Source organism: Pelobates fuscus, chromosome 5 (genome assembly GCF_036172605.1).
Source record: "Pelobates fuscus isolate aPelFus1 chromosome 5, aPelFus1.pri, whole genome shotgun sequence".
Classification (NCBI taxonomy): domain Eukaryota; kingdom Metazoa; phylum Chordata; class Amphibia; order Anura; family Pelobatidae; genus Pelobates; species Pelobates fuscus.
In genome coordinates this window covers 30,364,224-30,380,406 of record NC_086321.1, presented here as the reverse complement: position 1 = coordinate 30,380,406, position 16,183 = coordinate 30,364,224, and positions in this window count along the sequence as shown.

The following is a 16,183-nucleotide window of genomic DNA, read 5'->3' as shown; positions in this document are numbered from 1 at the left end:
ATGTTACTAATGGGGAATTTAGTCAAAGGTGTTTGTGATAGACAAGAGTGCCCCACATTACAGACAAAGAGTTGTGGCACATTCCTTTTTGCACTGGTTCCTAGCAGACTTGTGCAATCGGTTTATCCCAAATCGCGATTTGTCCAGGTTTATGGTAATTGCTGGCTCATCTGAATTTCAAAACTCTGTAAAAATAATATGGACAAATGAAGTGGGCAATTAACAAGCTGTTTTGTTTGTTTCATGATTCCGAGTTAAGTTTATGGGACCAAAAATAAAGACACTACACTACAGGAATATATATATATATATATATATATATATATATATATATACCCAGAATCCCTTGCAGTAGCGAGAGCACTGTTAAAGTGAGATTTCTGTGGGCAAGCAAGTCTTATGGCTTGACTGGTGTGTGTATTTGTGTTTAGCAATGTATTAACTATCCACTTACTTCAGCTGGAAGGGGTTTTCATCCACACTTTTTTCCCCACCACAACTGTGCTGGTATGTACTTTATATATATATATATATTATATATTTAGTAAACCTGTAATATATAAATACAGAGAATTTACTGTTTCTCCTCTTTATCCCTCTTTGCATCACTTCTTCGAATTCGGTCCGTGAACCAAATGGTGAGAAAATGCACTTCTAATGCACTGCAAAATAAATAATAATTAAATAAATGATATTTATATTTTGAAGTACAGTAATTGACCTTCCAGTTAAGGTCTATGTGAATCATTTTTGCCAACACGATTGCACGAACGAAAATAAAACATTTTATGAACTACATTCAGCCTATCACATCCCTGAATTTAATATGTTCATGGAACACTTTGAGATGGCTTGAAGAATACCTGCATTCCGCAGCACACTGTTGAAATTATATGCCTTTTCATACATCGTGCAGGCACTATCGTTGGCCAAGGTCAATGGTCATTTGCTGGGTGTCTTGAGTGTACAATATGCTGGCTTGTCTTTATATTCACAAGAGCAAATTTATCAATGTATATTTGTATTCATTCATTTATTTATTTAACAGTTTCTATACAGCACTTATTCACAGCACTTTAACCAGCATAGCAGCGTCGTAAAGATTAAGTTACAGACGCAGCAGAATAATAATATTATGATTAGCATTTATATAGTGCGAACACATTCTGATATTCTGTAGTGCTTTACAATTACAGAATGGGCATATTTGACAACAATTAGCGTGACAATAATTATCAAACGATATTTTGCAGTGTACCCCCAGTTGCTTGGATGCCATCTCATACATATATGTTACCTGCCAATGTCATTATTCATCAAAATTAATTCCTAAATATTATTCTTTGAAAGCCCTTCAAATAATTTGTCAGCCGCTGATGTCAGGTTCACCTGTCTGTAATTTCTGGAAGGAGATATTGATCCCTTTTTAAATATAAGCAACACATATGCTTTTCGTCAGTCCTTTGGTATGATTAGTGACAAAAAGAATCCTGGGAGATTAAAAACTGTGATTTTGCTCGGGCCTGTGAAAGGATTTTTCTAACCTGAGGCTACATTTGGCAAATTTCTCATGAATCCCACATCTCCCTTCAGTCTCATTTTCCCATCTTTTTCACCTCTCTAATTTCTCCATCTGTCACTTTTTCTGTTTCATCTTTTCCCCACTCATTTCTTTCATTATTTATTTCAGTGTTGTCCTAGTATTACTATACACTCAACTCTCTTCCCAGGCCCCCCAGCTCTCTTTTTACCCCCATCCTCCTCTCTCTGTGACTTTTTACAGAAGTTCTTTTCCAGTCTCTATTCTTCTCCCCGTCAGTGTTTTCCATTTTGACTTTTCCTGTTTCCTGCACCAAATTTCTAGTTTCCTCAAATATTAACTGGGAATATTGTGTCACTGAAATAGTTAGTGTTTAATTTCTTGTGCAGGGTGGAATATGGATTAGGAGGTTTAACATTCTGCTCAACCCACTAACAATTTTTACTCTCTCTCCTCAGTTATTCTTTACCTACCTCTAGTATGCGTGATGGTATGTGAGTGATTCAGGATAAAGTCTGTGCCGCCACCCCCAAACAGAATACTGGGATCATTGAAATAAATATACTCACTGAATTCAGATAATGGTTCAGAATTCAGGTACTTCTGTTCCTCACACAATAATTCTCAAGTCAAAAGTTTGGAGACGTACTCAAATATTATCAATCACCAATGCCATGAAGATTCCATGAAAAGTCATGGTTTGTTGAAAAAAAAAAACATCTTTAAACATATGTGGCAGTATTTCAGACCACATGGGTGTGGACATACATGATAGAGCACACAAGGAATACCCAAAAGTCAAAAAAAAATTAAGGTGGGTTTTCAAATGAAGTATGGACATGTTGCGGTTTCTTGGGATACTGCCGAGGAAGTGTCTTTACAGACATGCAATCAATCTAGTCTTCGTTTTAATTTCTTGTGCCCCTTTAAATTTTTATGATGTTTGGGCAAAGTTCATGCTTGTTGGTAAAGTTCAGGAGTAAAGTTTAGACTTTATGGTTCATGGGATCTCGAATTTAGGATCTTGTAGGAAATTGAGCCTGTAGAAAACCCAGGAAGAGCCATTTCAATTACCGTATTTATCGGCGTATAACACGCACTTTTTCTCAAGGAAAATAGGGGGAAAATGATGTGTGCGTGTTATACGCCGATATCCCATATTTACTTACCTGTCTTGAAGCGTGGGCCGGTGCTCAGCGCGCACCGCGGTACTGGAACTTCAATTTGTGCACACTTGTGCACACTTGTGCACACTTCCTTTCAGTCCCGCCGGAAACCGGAACCTGAAATTGAAGTTCCTGTACTGCGGTGCACGCTGTGAAGCCGGTCCACGCTTCAAGACAGGTAAGTAATTATGGGATAAGGGAAAGTGCACCATGGGACAAGGGGAGGGGGGGACACTATGGGAGGGGGGAGACTATGGGAGGGGGTGGAGAATACTATGGGGGGGGGGAGAATACTATGGGGGGGAATATTATGGGAGGGGGGAGAATACTATGGGGGAGAATACTATGGAAAGGGGGGGACACTATGGGATGAGGGGGGGGGACACTATGGGATGAGGGGGGGAACACTATGGGAGGGTGGAGAATACTATAGGAGGGGGGAGAATACTATGGAAAGGGGGGGAGAATACTATGGAAAAGGGGGGACACTATGGGATGAGGGGGGAACACTATGGGATGAGGGGGGGGAAACTATGGGAGGGGGGAGAATACTATGGGAGGGGGGAGAATGCTATGGAAAGGGGGGGAATACTATGGAAAGGGGGGGAACACTATGGGATGAGGGGGGGGACACTATGGGATTAGGGGGGGAATACTATGGGAGGGGGGGGAATTTCCTGGAATTTCCTTCTTAAAATGAGTTGCGTGTTATACGCCGGTGCGTGTTATACGCCGATAAATACGGTAAGTGTTGCAAAGCATAATTATAAGTGTTAATGCAACATGGAGTAAGAGCTTATTGGGTACAAATTAAGATTACTGAATGAAAGTAAGATATGTGTCACCATATAGGGTCTTGATAAACCCTAGCCAGATAATTATCAGGGAGGCGTTTATGGCACTTACAACTAGGGACAGAGCATTTCATGCTCTTTATTTGTGTCTTTATATCACAGTTAGAAAACCTGAGAGCTTGGGAACTGCTGGTCCATGAGATTAAAGGCTAAGGCAATAGGCATCCTCTGTGATTTATGCCTCTGGCCAATTAATTATTTCTCTTTATTATTAATTTAGCAAATATGCCTCAGCTCGGCCTCTTCACTCCGCTAACAACTGTCCCATACTTGCACACGCACCCTAGACACTAGACTGCAGGAATTCTCCAGAATCTCTCCCTCTATGGAATTCCCACCCAAGGGACATTCGACTCTCCCCGTCTCTGCAGCCTTTCAAAAATCCTTAAAAAAACACGTCTTTAGAGAAGCCTATCAACTTGCCCCTTAACTCCTCTTCCCCTACAACATTCCACTGCGGTATCCCAACTACTGTGCAACCTCTTACCAAATAGCTTTCTCATCCAAGGATACATTCAGATCACTTAAGTACATCACTTGACCTCGTGAATTTGTCCCTCATCCCTTTAGATTGTCAACTTGTTTGGCCAGGGCCCTATTCACCTATTCTTCCTGTTTTTCATATATGTTTTGTTCAAATTACATTTTCTCTTGCTTCCCATGGTACAATGCTGTGGAATTTGTTGGCGCTGTATTAATAAGTGTAATTGCAAATGCAGCATTTATAAAAGTAAATACTGGTCAAAACAAAAACAAATGCCTCCAGTTTTAATAGGTCACAGTAAATCTCTATGGTTTTTCTACAGAGCTCTAGCAGTTAAAAAAAAAAAAAAAAAACTAAGCTATATTGCAACATCGAACACAAGAAGACACATTTAACATGGCCCAGTCTTTCAGCTTTCGTGGAATCTGAGATTTTTGTGGTTCTGCTTACACAAGAACAGGCTGATTTGTCTTAGGCTATTACTGTCTATTACTGCTGGAAGTCTCACATAAAGGTGGGAAGCAGCAACTCCTGGCAATCTGCCTAAAGAGAAATCAATGAAACAAATTAATCCTTTGCAGGCTGCAATGACACAGTAATCCATCATTCCGAGCTGCTTTTATACACCAAATCAGAGAGCACAGGAAAGCGCCCTAGGGGACACAACAGACAACAACTTACACTAACACTGAGAAAATACTGGGGAATCAGTTTATTTAAAGAGGATAGATTTCGGCTGATTGCTTATCTCGTCAAATAAAGATTTTACTTCCATCACAAGGTCTACCCTTGGGTGAATGCGTATACGTTCTGCGGCTCTTTTGGGACTTCGCAAAATTTAATTTTACAAAGTGGCTGTAATTTCTGCCAGAAAAATACTGAGAGAGATAAAAAAAAAAACTAACAATGATAAGGTGAAACTTTTTACAGTAACATTGCAAGTTCAGAAAATCGGCCAATAACAGACTTTAAAGTGTAGATTTTTCCAAATACGCATGTTGGCACAACTTTTTATCCAATCATTATTTAAAGGGACACTATATTCACCCAGACCACTTCAGCTCAATTAAGTGGTCTGGGTGCCTTGTCCCTCAGGTTTTAACCCTTCAGATGCAAGCATAGCAGTTTCAGAGAAACATTTGGGGTTAAGCCAGCCTCTAGTGGCTGTCTTCCGGACAGCCACTAGAGACGCATCTGTGACGCTGGAGGCATATTATGCCTCCATCCCACAGATCATCCATAGGAAAACATTGAGAAATGCTTTCCTATGGACACTTTGAATGCGCGCGCGGCACTTGCCGCGCATGCACATTCAACTCCACTAACGTCGGACGAGGGAGCTGACGTCGGACGGGGAGCCCGGCACTGGATTAAGGTAAGCTGCTGAAGGGGTTTTAACCACTGCAGCGCCATGGGAGGGGCACCCTGAGGGTGGGGGCCCCCTCAGGCACTATAGTGTCAGGAAAACTGCTTTGTTTTCCTGACACTATAGTGATCCTTTAAATAGGAAATATATATTTATTATAAGGCATAAAAAGGTTAGCATAGCTCCATCCTTGGGGTAACAGGCAGTGGCATACTAATAGGGGGGTGGGAGGGTCCGCCCTGGGTGCCCCTCCTTGCCACCTACCCTCATAGCAAGAGCGGCAGCCGGGCAGCAGGAGGAGGAATGCAGAGGCTGTCCATGTGATCCACCCTCACTGTGTTATGATCAGAGGCACTCTAACACTCTGTGCGGGCAGAGACACGGTGGGAGAGTCTGGAGTCCGGATCAGCAGGGAGCAGCGAGTAGGTGAAGGAGCAGGGTAAGTGATTGCTAATATTGTGTTGTTTTTTTGTTTTTTTAAAGTGTTTATTTTGTGCAGGGGTCTTTTTCAACAGGGGTGCAGGGTTTTTGTAGATGGGGCAGGGTATTTGTAAAAGGGGGACTGGGCAGGGGTTTTGTAAGAGGGGAGGTTTGTAGAAGGGGGACTGGGCAGGGTTTTTTGTAGATGTGGGGGTGCAGGGTTTTTGTAGATGGGGCAGGGTATTTGTAAAAGGGGGACTAGGCGAGGGTTTTATAAGAGGGGGGTTTGTAGAAGGGGGGGTTTGTAGAAGGGGGGGTTGTAGGAAAGGGGTTTGTTGAAGGGTGACTGGGCAGGGGTTTTGTAGAGGGTGGGTGCAGGGTTTTTGTAGAGGGGAGCAGGGGATTTGTAAAAGGAAGACTGGGCAGGGGATTATTAGAAGGGGGACTGAGCAGGGATTTTTGTAGAGGATGGGCTGCAGGGATTTTGTAGAGGGGGCCAGGGGCTTTGTAGAAAGGGGGGGGGTTGGTTTTGTAGAAGGTGGACTGGGCAGGGTTTTTGTAGATGGGGCTGGTGTTTGATAGTGGGTGGTTTTTACATTTGAATTGGGGAGGGGTTGGCAAACACAGGACCCACCCCAGGTGCCAAATGCTCTAGGTACACCCCTGGTAACATCTGTTTAATGTTATTACTGGTTTTATGTGGTTTGGTCCTTGAGGAAATTCATAGGACCTGTGGACCTTTTATATATTTGTATTTCATTTATTTTTAACCTTTATGTGAATAAACTCCGTTTTGGATCATCCTTTCGGCTAGAGATTTGTGAACCATCATACCGGCCTAGGTGTCCGACGGCTATCACTAAAGGAGGAAACCCAAGCCCCTAACAACATCGAGGGTGGCACCGATAAAATGCTCTGACCATCTGAAATTTGGGAGTGCAATATAACATCAGATTTTGATTATTTTCAGACCAATTAGGCACTATGTTTTATCCTATTTTTTGGTACTTTAGCAGAATCCCTAAACTACCCATTTTGTATATAACAGGAACAGGGGGCCTGCTCCCAGACTTTGGATCCAGACCTGTACCTGTTACTGTGTCCGTTCCTTCTACACGCCAACAGAGACCTCCAGGAGCTACTGCAGCAATGCATTCCTTATGGCTACTCACCTTGCAGCCAGGGCCAGATCCTGGATAAAGGGATGAAAAGCTCTTCCTACTTTGTACCCAAACACGAGACATGACTTAACAGAGGGACAAGACAATACTGGTTTACTGAAAGACAGGCAGTATATATACAGTACAAGGTGTTACGTAAAGGCATGTATATCAGTGTTAGGACCTAGTGGGAGACTACAATGACACAGTGGGAACTAATCAGAGTGTGAGGCACATACACACCCCTGGTGGCAATATTCCTGGGCTGAGCTGAGAAGATGGTAAAGGGGGAAGAGAGCAGGACATTATGTGTAGAGGTGATGCTCACTTAACGACCAAGTTCCATTCCTACGACTTGGTCGTAAAACAAATTGGCTGTTAAGTGAGGATACCGAATCTCACATGCGCTAGATAGCAGGTCCCCCAAATTCCCCCAAAGAGAGACCAGTTCACTAGCACAGGGAATCCCTCAAATCAATGTTCGGGGAATTTCGCCAAACATAGACAAATGCACCAGAGCAGGGAATCCCTTAATCTATGTTCGGGGAGAATTCCCCAAACATAGAACAGCTCTTTAACATGGGGAATCCCTCGAATCCCCATGCTAGAGAGCTGGTCGTAAGTCAGAGTCGTCCTTATACAGGTACAGGTAAGTCGTAAGGCGAGGACTACCTATATACTGGGGAGAGAGGAAGGTCAACAAAGAAAGGGGGGGTTCTCTAAATAAAAATTCCTCGATCTAATGACATCACTGGATATATAGAGTATACCCTCAGCTACCTATGATGTAAACGACAAGTGTTGTTCATAATCCACATAGTTAACCCTTTAGGTGTCAGGAGAGAGTAACGCTTCGTCTTAAAGTTCCATTGTCCAGTACTGTGTACTGTGTCCTTTGTGAATAACCTGTTAAAACGCATGCCCAGATGTTTGTACTGAGATGTTCTGGATGGTGTAGCCTTTCAGTGATGGGGGTAATTTATATAGTCTTTATGTGAAAGGCCAGCCAGTGTACATCTCTGCAAGGTTCTGAGGTTCTGCTATGGTTGGGCTTTGCAAAAGTTTTCATAAGAAACAAAGAAACTAATTTAGAAAGAAAAAAAAAAAAATAATACAAATAAAAAAGTGTGTGTTCCTTTATTGAGTTGTAAACGCATAATCTGTTTAGTGTTAAAAGACTGGCTAATCATATTCCATAATGATAACGAGGAGATTGCAATGGTTACCTAGCAGTACAGCAAGATAATTGATGTGTCTAGTAGGTGCCTGCGATGCCCCTAGGGTGAGATAAATTGAGTTGATCATCATTGCTTCATTCCGTGGGAGATCCGAATTTAATAAGTCCACAATTGGGGATTACTGCCTTTACACATGAGAGGGGGCTAGAACAGTCTGATTAGTCTGATATCTCTAGCAAGCATGGATTAATAAAAAATACATCATTACCATTAGAGGCCAGCTTACGAAGTGTAGCATAATTATAGGCCATTGTTTATGCTATCATAGTAGTAGTTAAGGGCAATTGGATTTACCACTTATACAGAATAAGATAGATGAGCACCAGAGGTTTTCTAAAAATAATATAAATGTATTAACAGCAACAGCTGGATTCTCATTACAGGAAATATTTTGTTATATTGTTTTCTAAATTGCCAGCTTTAAAGGGATACTATGGGCATCAGAAACAACTTTAGCTTAATGAAGCAGTTATTGGATATAGATCATGCCTCTGAAGTTTCACTGATCAATTCTCTGCCATTTAGAAGTAAAACAACTTTTATTTCTGTTTATGCAGCCCCTAGCCACACCTCCCCTGACTGTGACTGACACAGCCAGAATAAAAAATGGTTTCATTTTCAATCAGGTCTTAACTTACTTTAGAAGTTTTTATCTCCTGCTCCATAAATTGATGTTTAATTGCACAGGTGGCTCCTGTCGGCTCTAGCAGGTTATTAACAGAGCAGGAGACAAAAAACTCCAAATTAAGCAGAATGTTCAATAAAGAAGGTTGAAACATTAACATGTATCCATATAACAGAAGAGTGCTCCCTTGCTCCCATAAAGAATTCCGATGCTGTAGGATGGAAAACTAGTGAGCATTTTTCATCGGCTGTCAGTCCAGGAATACATTATGTCTCTGGGCACCCTATAACAGTCTACTTCTGCATAACAGTATCAATTTCATCCATATTTGTTATTGGTTGAGCATGTCAGGCTGTGAATCTGGGGTCTCTAGGAGCCCCTTAAATATAAATGGAGCCACTGCTTGTTTACCTTTCCTAAACCAACACCTTCCAATATTCCGTTTTTAAAATAGATAACTTGTGTATATTCATTATGAAACATTATGAATGCCAAGTGAACTCCAAAAAAAGATTTTAGCTCCCTGTGTTGCTACACTAATATCCCTCTAATACCCTTTGATCTATGTAGTGGTCTGGGTGCATATTCCCAGGTCCCTTTTAATAAACTGCAATCATTGTCTTTCTGGGTTAACTCCAACTCTAGTGGCTGTTAAGCAGAAAGCCACCAGAGGGACTTCTGGGTCGTTAGGCAACTTTTGGTCACTCAACTGGCGCTGGACATCCTTACGCTATGCATGAGGACTTCCAGCATCACCCAGAACCCCATAGGAAAGCATTTTATAATGCTTTCCTATAGGGCAAGTACTAATTCAAGTGGGTTTTTGCCATTTATGTGCATTAGTCCTCCCCTGCCGGGAGGAGCGGAGGAGGAGCCTGAGCCAGCGCCAAGGGACATCGGTGTTGGACTCAGGTAAGTGACAGAAGGGTTTTTTAACCTCTTCTGCACCACAGGGGTTCCTTGACAGAGGAGGGCACTATAAGGAGCTATAGTGCCAGGAAAACAACTTTGTTTTTGTGTCTTGCCCTATCAAACAGGATTAGAGTCGTAACACACTCATCCACACCAAAGAAAAGTAGCTTCCACTCATACAGTAGCTCAAAACAGGATCTGATTCACAACCTTTAATAGCACAGAGTGTTGCAGAATATAGGTAATTGGAGATATAATATTTTTGATAATTACAGTACTATTTGAATATGCTAAGTAAATAAATAACTACATAACTTGAATGATAAAATCACAACAGCAGATAATAAGTGCAAAAAAACAAGACCTTAATAGAGTTTTTTAAATTATTTGTTTATTGATTTTTCACAGACATGGGATATTTAATGGTCGATGCACAGTACAGTCTTGCACTTAAATGGCTTAACACAGATATTAAAATAGGATCTCTTTATTAGTAATATAACATAACCTCAATGCATCTCAGGCATAAAAATAATTCATTTTTGTTGAGATATTTGTACCCAGAGAGCACTGACACAGGTCTCTGAGTGCCTTACCTGACAGTTAACCGCTGATTGCCCAGCACATAGCTGATAGGAAGCTAGCATTTAATGTACTAATCAGCACACTGAGAGTTAAAGGGGAACAATAAGGAACACAAGTTCTGTAGCTCATCACTGTATGAGATTTAGCACGTGTGTGTGTGTGTGTGTCTTTGCATGTATGAGAGTGAGAGTGTGTGTGTGTGTTTGCATGCGAGAGAGAGAGAGAGTGTGTGTGTGTGTGTGTGTGTGTGTGTGTGTGTGTGCTAATTAGTTGTTTTTTAGATGTGTGTGTGTGTTAATATGTTTGTGCGATTGGTTAGTTATGCGTGTTTTTTAGCTAATAAAAGCCATTAAAACACTTTCAGTAGCTCTTTAACCCCTTAAGGACACATGACATGTGTGACATGTCATGAATCCCTTTTATTCCACAAGTTTGGTCTTTAAGGGGTTAAGGGATGCAGATCTCAACTGACCACCCCATACTTCACAGTTAAATATAAATACTTAAATTGTTAATTTATATGAATAATATAGTGTTTTAGAAGTAATTATTGACAACACAATTAATAGGTGTAGTTTCTGATAAATAGTGTGTGCCTTGGTCTCTTTATATAAGGATTTGTTTGCAAACTCTGCAAGCCATAACGTTGCTGTGCTACCATTGTCTATGTTCTAGTAGTGTTACAATATAATGTATTACTGAGGATCTCATTTATTGTATGATGAAGACGTTGCATCAGTTTTCTGTTATGTGAATAATAACCCCTACGGAATAAAATTGAGGAAAGTTTTAAATAATGGATTTTTCTGTAAAAATAGAATGATGCAAAGTTCCATGCTATAATTTTGACTGACAACCTAGAATCTAGCAAAGACAATAACAGATTCAAGCATTTGCTTGCAAAAAAAACGACTTGTGCAGCACGCTGTACAGTAAGTGATAAAAATAGCATTGCAGGTTAAGGTGGAGCAGTAACTCAGATCTGAACAGCTATAGAGGGATTACTCTGTTCTAGAGTGTTTTGCAAGTTAAGGGGAAGGCTTCTTTGGAGCCTTGGTCATACATTGAAAGAGTCTGTAAAGGGTTAAACAGGGCTATTCGCTAAATATTGTGGCGTTTACGCAAGGCAATGACAAGTTTTAAGTCAAAAGAGCAGAAACATCTGATATCAGTCTGGTCTGATGCAAATTAGGTTTGGCGGAACTAAGGAAGAGAAGGCACTGGTGCAAGGGATGGACTGTCTTCCCCCCAGCTCAAGGATGGCCAAAGGTTAGATCCTCTACTGTCTTACAACTTCCAATAATGCTTTGCCAGCTGGGGTCTACCATTTGCCCAACCTATCAGGGTTATATTTGTGAGCAGTTTCCGTTTGTATAAATGTAAGCATGTTTTTATATGGAGTATGTGTGTCTGTAAGAGGGGCGTATTTGTGTATAAGGTTGGCATTTGAAGGCAGTTTTGTATATGTGTGTATTGTTGACATTTGAGTGAATTGTGTATTTGTGGAGTGTTTTAATGCAGTTGTGTGTTCATGTGTAGTGTTGGTGTTTGAACGCAGGGGTGTACGGGTATCTAGTGCTGACGTTTAAATTCAGGGGTATGTTTTTATGAAGTGTTGGTGTTTGAGTGCAGGTGTATGTTTGTATGTACCGATGGCAATTCAGTGCAGGAGTATGTTTGTGTGTGGTGTTGGTGTTTGAATACAGGGGTGTGTGTGCATGTAGTGTTGGCATTTTAAATGTAGTGATGTGCTTTTGTATCATGTTGGCATTTGATTACAGGAGTGTATTTGTATTTAGTACTGGCATTTGAATGCAGTCATACATTGACACACAGACTGACAAACACAGATACACATACACACTGACACACACAGTAAGACAAACAAAGATACAAATACACAATGACAAACACACAAACATACACACATAAAGAAGTCATTATTTACATATTTTAGTTACTCTCCTATTGTCATACCTTTTGGATGCAGACCGGTGGCTTCCCTGGTCCAGGTTCTCTCTATCTTCTCTCTGCGTCCAACTCTGTCTTTCTGTGTGGCTCTCTTGTAAGCTGTGAGGAAGTGACCTGAACTCACTTCCTCCTACCACCGCAACCAAGCTGCAGATCTAACCGAGGCCCAGAAATTTTGAGTTACTAAGCCGGGCTGACTTACCCAGTGTTTTCATAGATGTACCACTTCAAGATGATGATTGGTGAACTTGGAAAGTTGTTGTTACATTCATTCAGACTTTAAACATGTGGCCAATAAAAGTCATGAAGACACCTTCAGGGGTATTCACTGGAATATGAATTGTGGGGAATTCACCAGAGAATTGAAAAGATAAGACCAAAGTTTACACAGGGTTAGAAACGTTAGTGCATACAATACATTTCATTAGTTAATTTGTATGTTATATATTCACATAGAAGTCTAAAATATATTGATATTAATATAAGAAAGGAAGTTTAATTTCATACAAGCCATGCTTTATTATATTTCATTAAGCACCAGGAAAATCTTTCTTAAAACTTGATAACAAGGTTTATATAAAGTAAAAATATGCAATTAATATTAGACTTGCTCAAAGCAAAAAAAAAAAAAAACAATAGCTACTGCCGAACCACTTCATCCAATAATAAAAAAATATATATATTTATGTTTTACTGATCCTCCTTTTTACAATTTATTGGCCACTCCTCACTTCATCGGTGAATAAAATCAAAACTAGCGGCAGAGCACTAACAATTTGTCATTTTTTGACCCATCAAACATCTCTTTTTTTGGCACCACGGGTGTAATTCCTAATCATAAATTAAACTAATGTGTTGGGACATTGTGAGATTTGTTTGGTTCGGCTCAAAATTCTGAAATTTGTGCCATCAACCGATCTGCCCAAATTCAGACAAATTGCAGTTAGTAAGTAAATTAATTTCTAAAGTCTAATATTCCCATTATGTATTTACTCTTCTCCATTTGCACACTAAACCTGATTTAAAAGTGGCCTTTGATATTGGCGGAGAACCCTGGGATTAACTCACCAAGTTTGCACTTTTAAACCAGCGCTGATTACTAAATTTTGGGATTAGTCTGCAATGTAGAGAGTTTGGTTTAGCCATACTAAGGAAAGCCCATCCACAAGACAAAATACCTCTGAAACTTTATATACGGCAGACATGCGTTCTACTACAAATAGATCCTCCTTCTACAAGACCTGCCAAGTCTACGTAATGGGTTCCCTACCATCAAACACCCTCCCTTTCCATTTCTTCCCATGTTTTGTTTAATTGTTTCACTTTTATTTTAGAAAATGGAAAATGTGGATAAATAAGCTCAATGTATTGCATTATTGGCAGTATCAGTGATAAAACATGTTTCTTTACTGGTCCTCGATAAAGATTATAACGAAAAAATAATGTGTGTGTGTGTGTATATCTATGTAAAACTGCAAACAGCTATAGAGATTGAGGTAGTACTCACCTGCATTTATTAAGAGAGATAAAAACGATTTTTTTACAAAAAATCATTAACACAGATGAAATTGAAGTAAGGGGTGTTTTTCCTTTGTGGTAATCATATCATACATCACCACCAATTATTATTATTATTTATAAAGCGCCAACAAATTCCAAAGCGCTGTACATGGGTGGACTAACAGACTTGTTGGACACACATGAACAGAGGTTGTTGACCGCCCTGCTCAAACAAGCTTTCATCACATTATGTCTTATCCACCAAAACAAGAATGCACATCTGGTGCCTCTATGATACTTTTTTTTTTTTTTAATAATGAGTAATTATTTACAAAAGGTCTTATTATGAAGAACAAATAGAAGATGATAGATAGGCCCTGTTATAGTCTTGGAAGATGTTCAACTGCAATGTGTGTTGGGCTGATTAGAGGACATGAGGTTATGGACTGTAGTCAGATGTACAATATCGATGCACATAGGAAATCACACTGATTATGTCTTCAAAGGGCAGATTGCATTACAAAACAGTGTTTGGTCAATGATTGAGGCCCCAAGGCCCCGCTAATTAGTTTACTTGCTGCAGGCAGTTTTCTCTCCTACCTTGAAGGAGGCACAAGCTGGATAATAAATTGCTGAACTCAGTGAAGAAATGGGTTGGCACTCCTGCAAAATTAATTTTTAGGATTAGGTGGAAAAAGAGCAGATTCTGTCTTGCCAACGCTTGCATAGATTATGCAGCCACATCTGGATTAACTTAAACAAATTCAACCGCTTGTTCAGTTCATGGACTTAGCTATTAAAAAAAAGTGATTTAATTTTTTATATCTTATCCCAGACAAGGCTATTACATGAACTCCTTAATTATGCTCTCCCGTTATCCTGTTTACTGAACCTGCAGATCTTTAAACATGGGCTTAAATCTGAGAAAATAGATTTTACACCAACACATCTGCCATTTTACACTTACGGGCTGGTGTTTGCTCTAAATAGTATTCGTGTTTAGAACTCTAAATCTCCCATGTTCCATTAAAGGCTATTTATACCTTACCTTGCCGATTTGAAGTACCGTATATACTCGAGTATAAGCCGACCCGAATATAAGCCGAGGCCCCTAATTTTACCCCAAAAAACTGGGAAAACTTATTGACTCGAGTATAAGACTAGGGTGGGAAATGCAGCAGCTACTGGTAAATTTCTAAATAAAATTAGATCCTAAAAAAAATATATTAATTGAATATTTATTTACAGTGTGTGTATAATGAATGCAGTGTGTGTGTATGAATGCAGCGTGTGTATGAATGCAGCGTGTGTATGAGTGCAGCGTGTGTATGAGTGCAGCGTGTGTATGTGTGCAGTGTGTGTGTGTGTGTGTGTGTATAAGTGCAGTGTGTGTATGAATGCAGTGTGTGTATGAGTGCAGTGTATGTGTGCAGTGTGTGTGTGTATGAATGTAGTGTGTGTGTATGAGTGCAGTGTGTGTGTATGTGTGCAGTGTGTGTGTATGTGTATGAGTGCAGTGTGTGTGTGCAGTGTGTGTGTGTGTGTGTGTGTGTGTTGCAGTGGTGGGGGGTGGGCAATTTTATTATTTTATTCATTATAATTTTTTATTATTTTAATATATTTTTTTTCATTATTATTTCTTATTATTATTTTTTATTTAATTATTATTTTTATTTTCGTCCCCCCTCCCTGCTTGATACATGGCAGGGAGGGGGGCTCCTTCCCTGGTGGTCCAGCATTGGCAGTTCAGTGGGGGGGAGAGGGGGCTGGCAGAGATCTTACTTACCCGTCCTGCAGCTCCTGTCAGCTCTCTCCTCCTCCGCGGCGTCCGGTCAGTTCTTCTGTCAGCTCACAGTGTAAATCTCGCGAGAGCCGCGGCTCTCGCGAGATTTACACTGGGAGCTGACCGAGGTGCTGAACGGACGGCGCGGAGGAGGAGAGAGCTGACAGGAGCTGCAGGACGGGTAAGTAAGATCTCTGCCAGCCCCCTCTCCCCCAGTCTGTATTATGCCAATGTAAGTTGCCATAATACAGACTATTGACTCGAGTATAAGCCGAGTTCCGGTTTTTCAGCACAAAAAATGTGCTGAAAAACTCGGCTTATACTCGAGTATATACGGTAAGCGGTTTTACACTTGGATCTCAATAAAGATTGCAAGGATTATCTATAAACCAAAAAATACTTACTGGGGTTTATTCACTAAACATCAAATTTCTCTTACTACACTATAGTCAACGCTTGGCTATTGATGCTTATATTTGCAATTCAGTTTTCAGTTTTAAATTGTAGCTCCAAATAGTCAACTAAATACAAGGCTTGACTTGAAAAACTGTTTCAATTTGGTTGTTCGGGGTTGTTCTG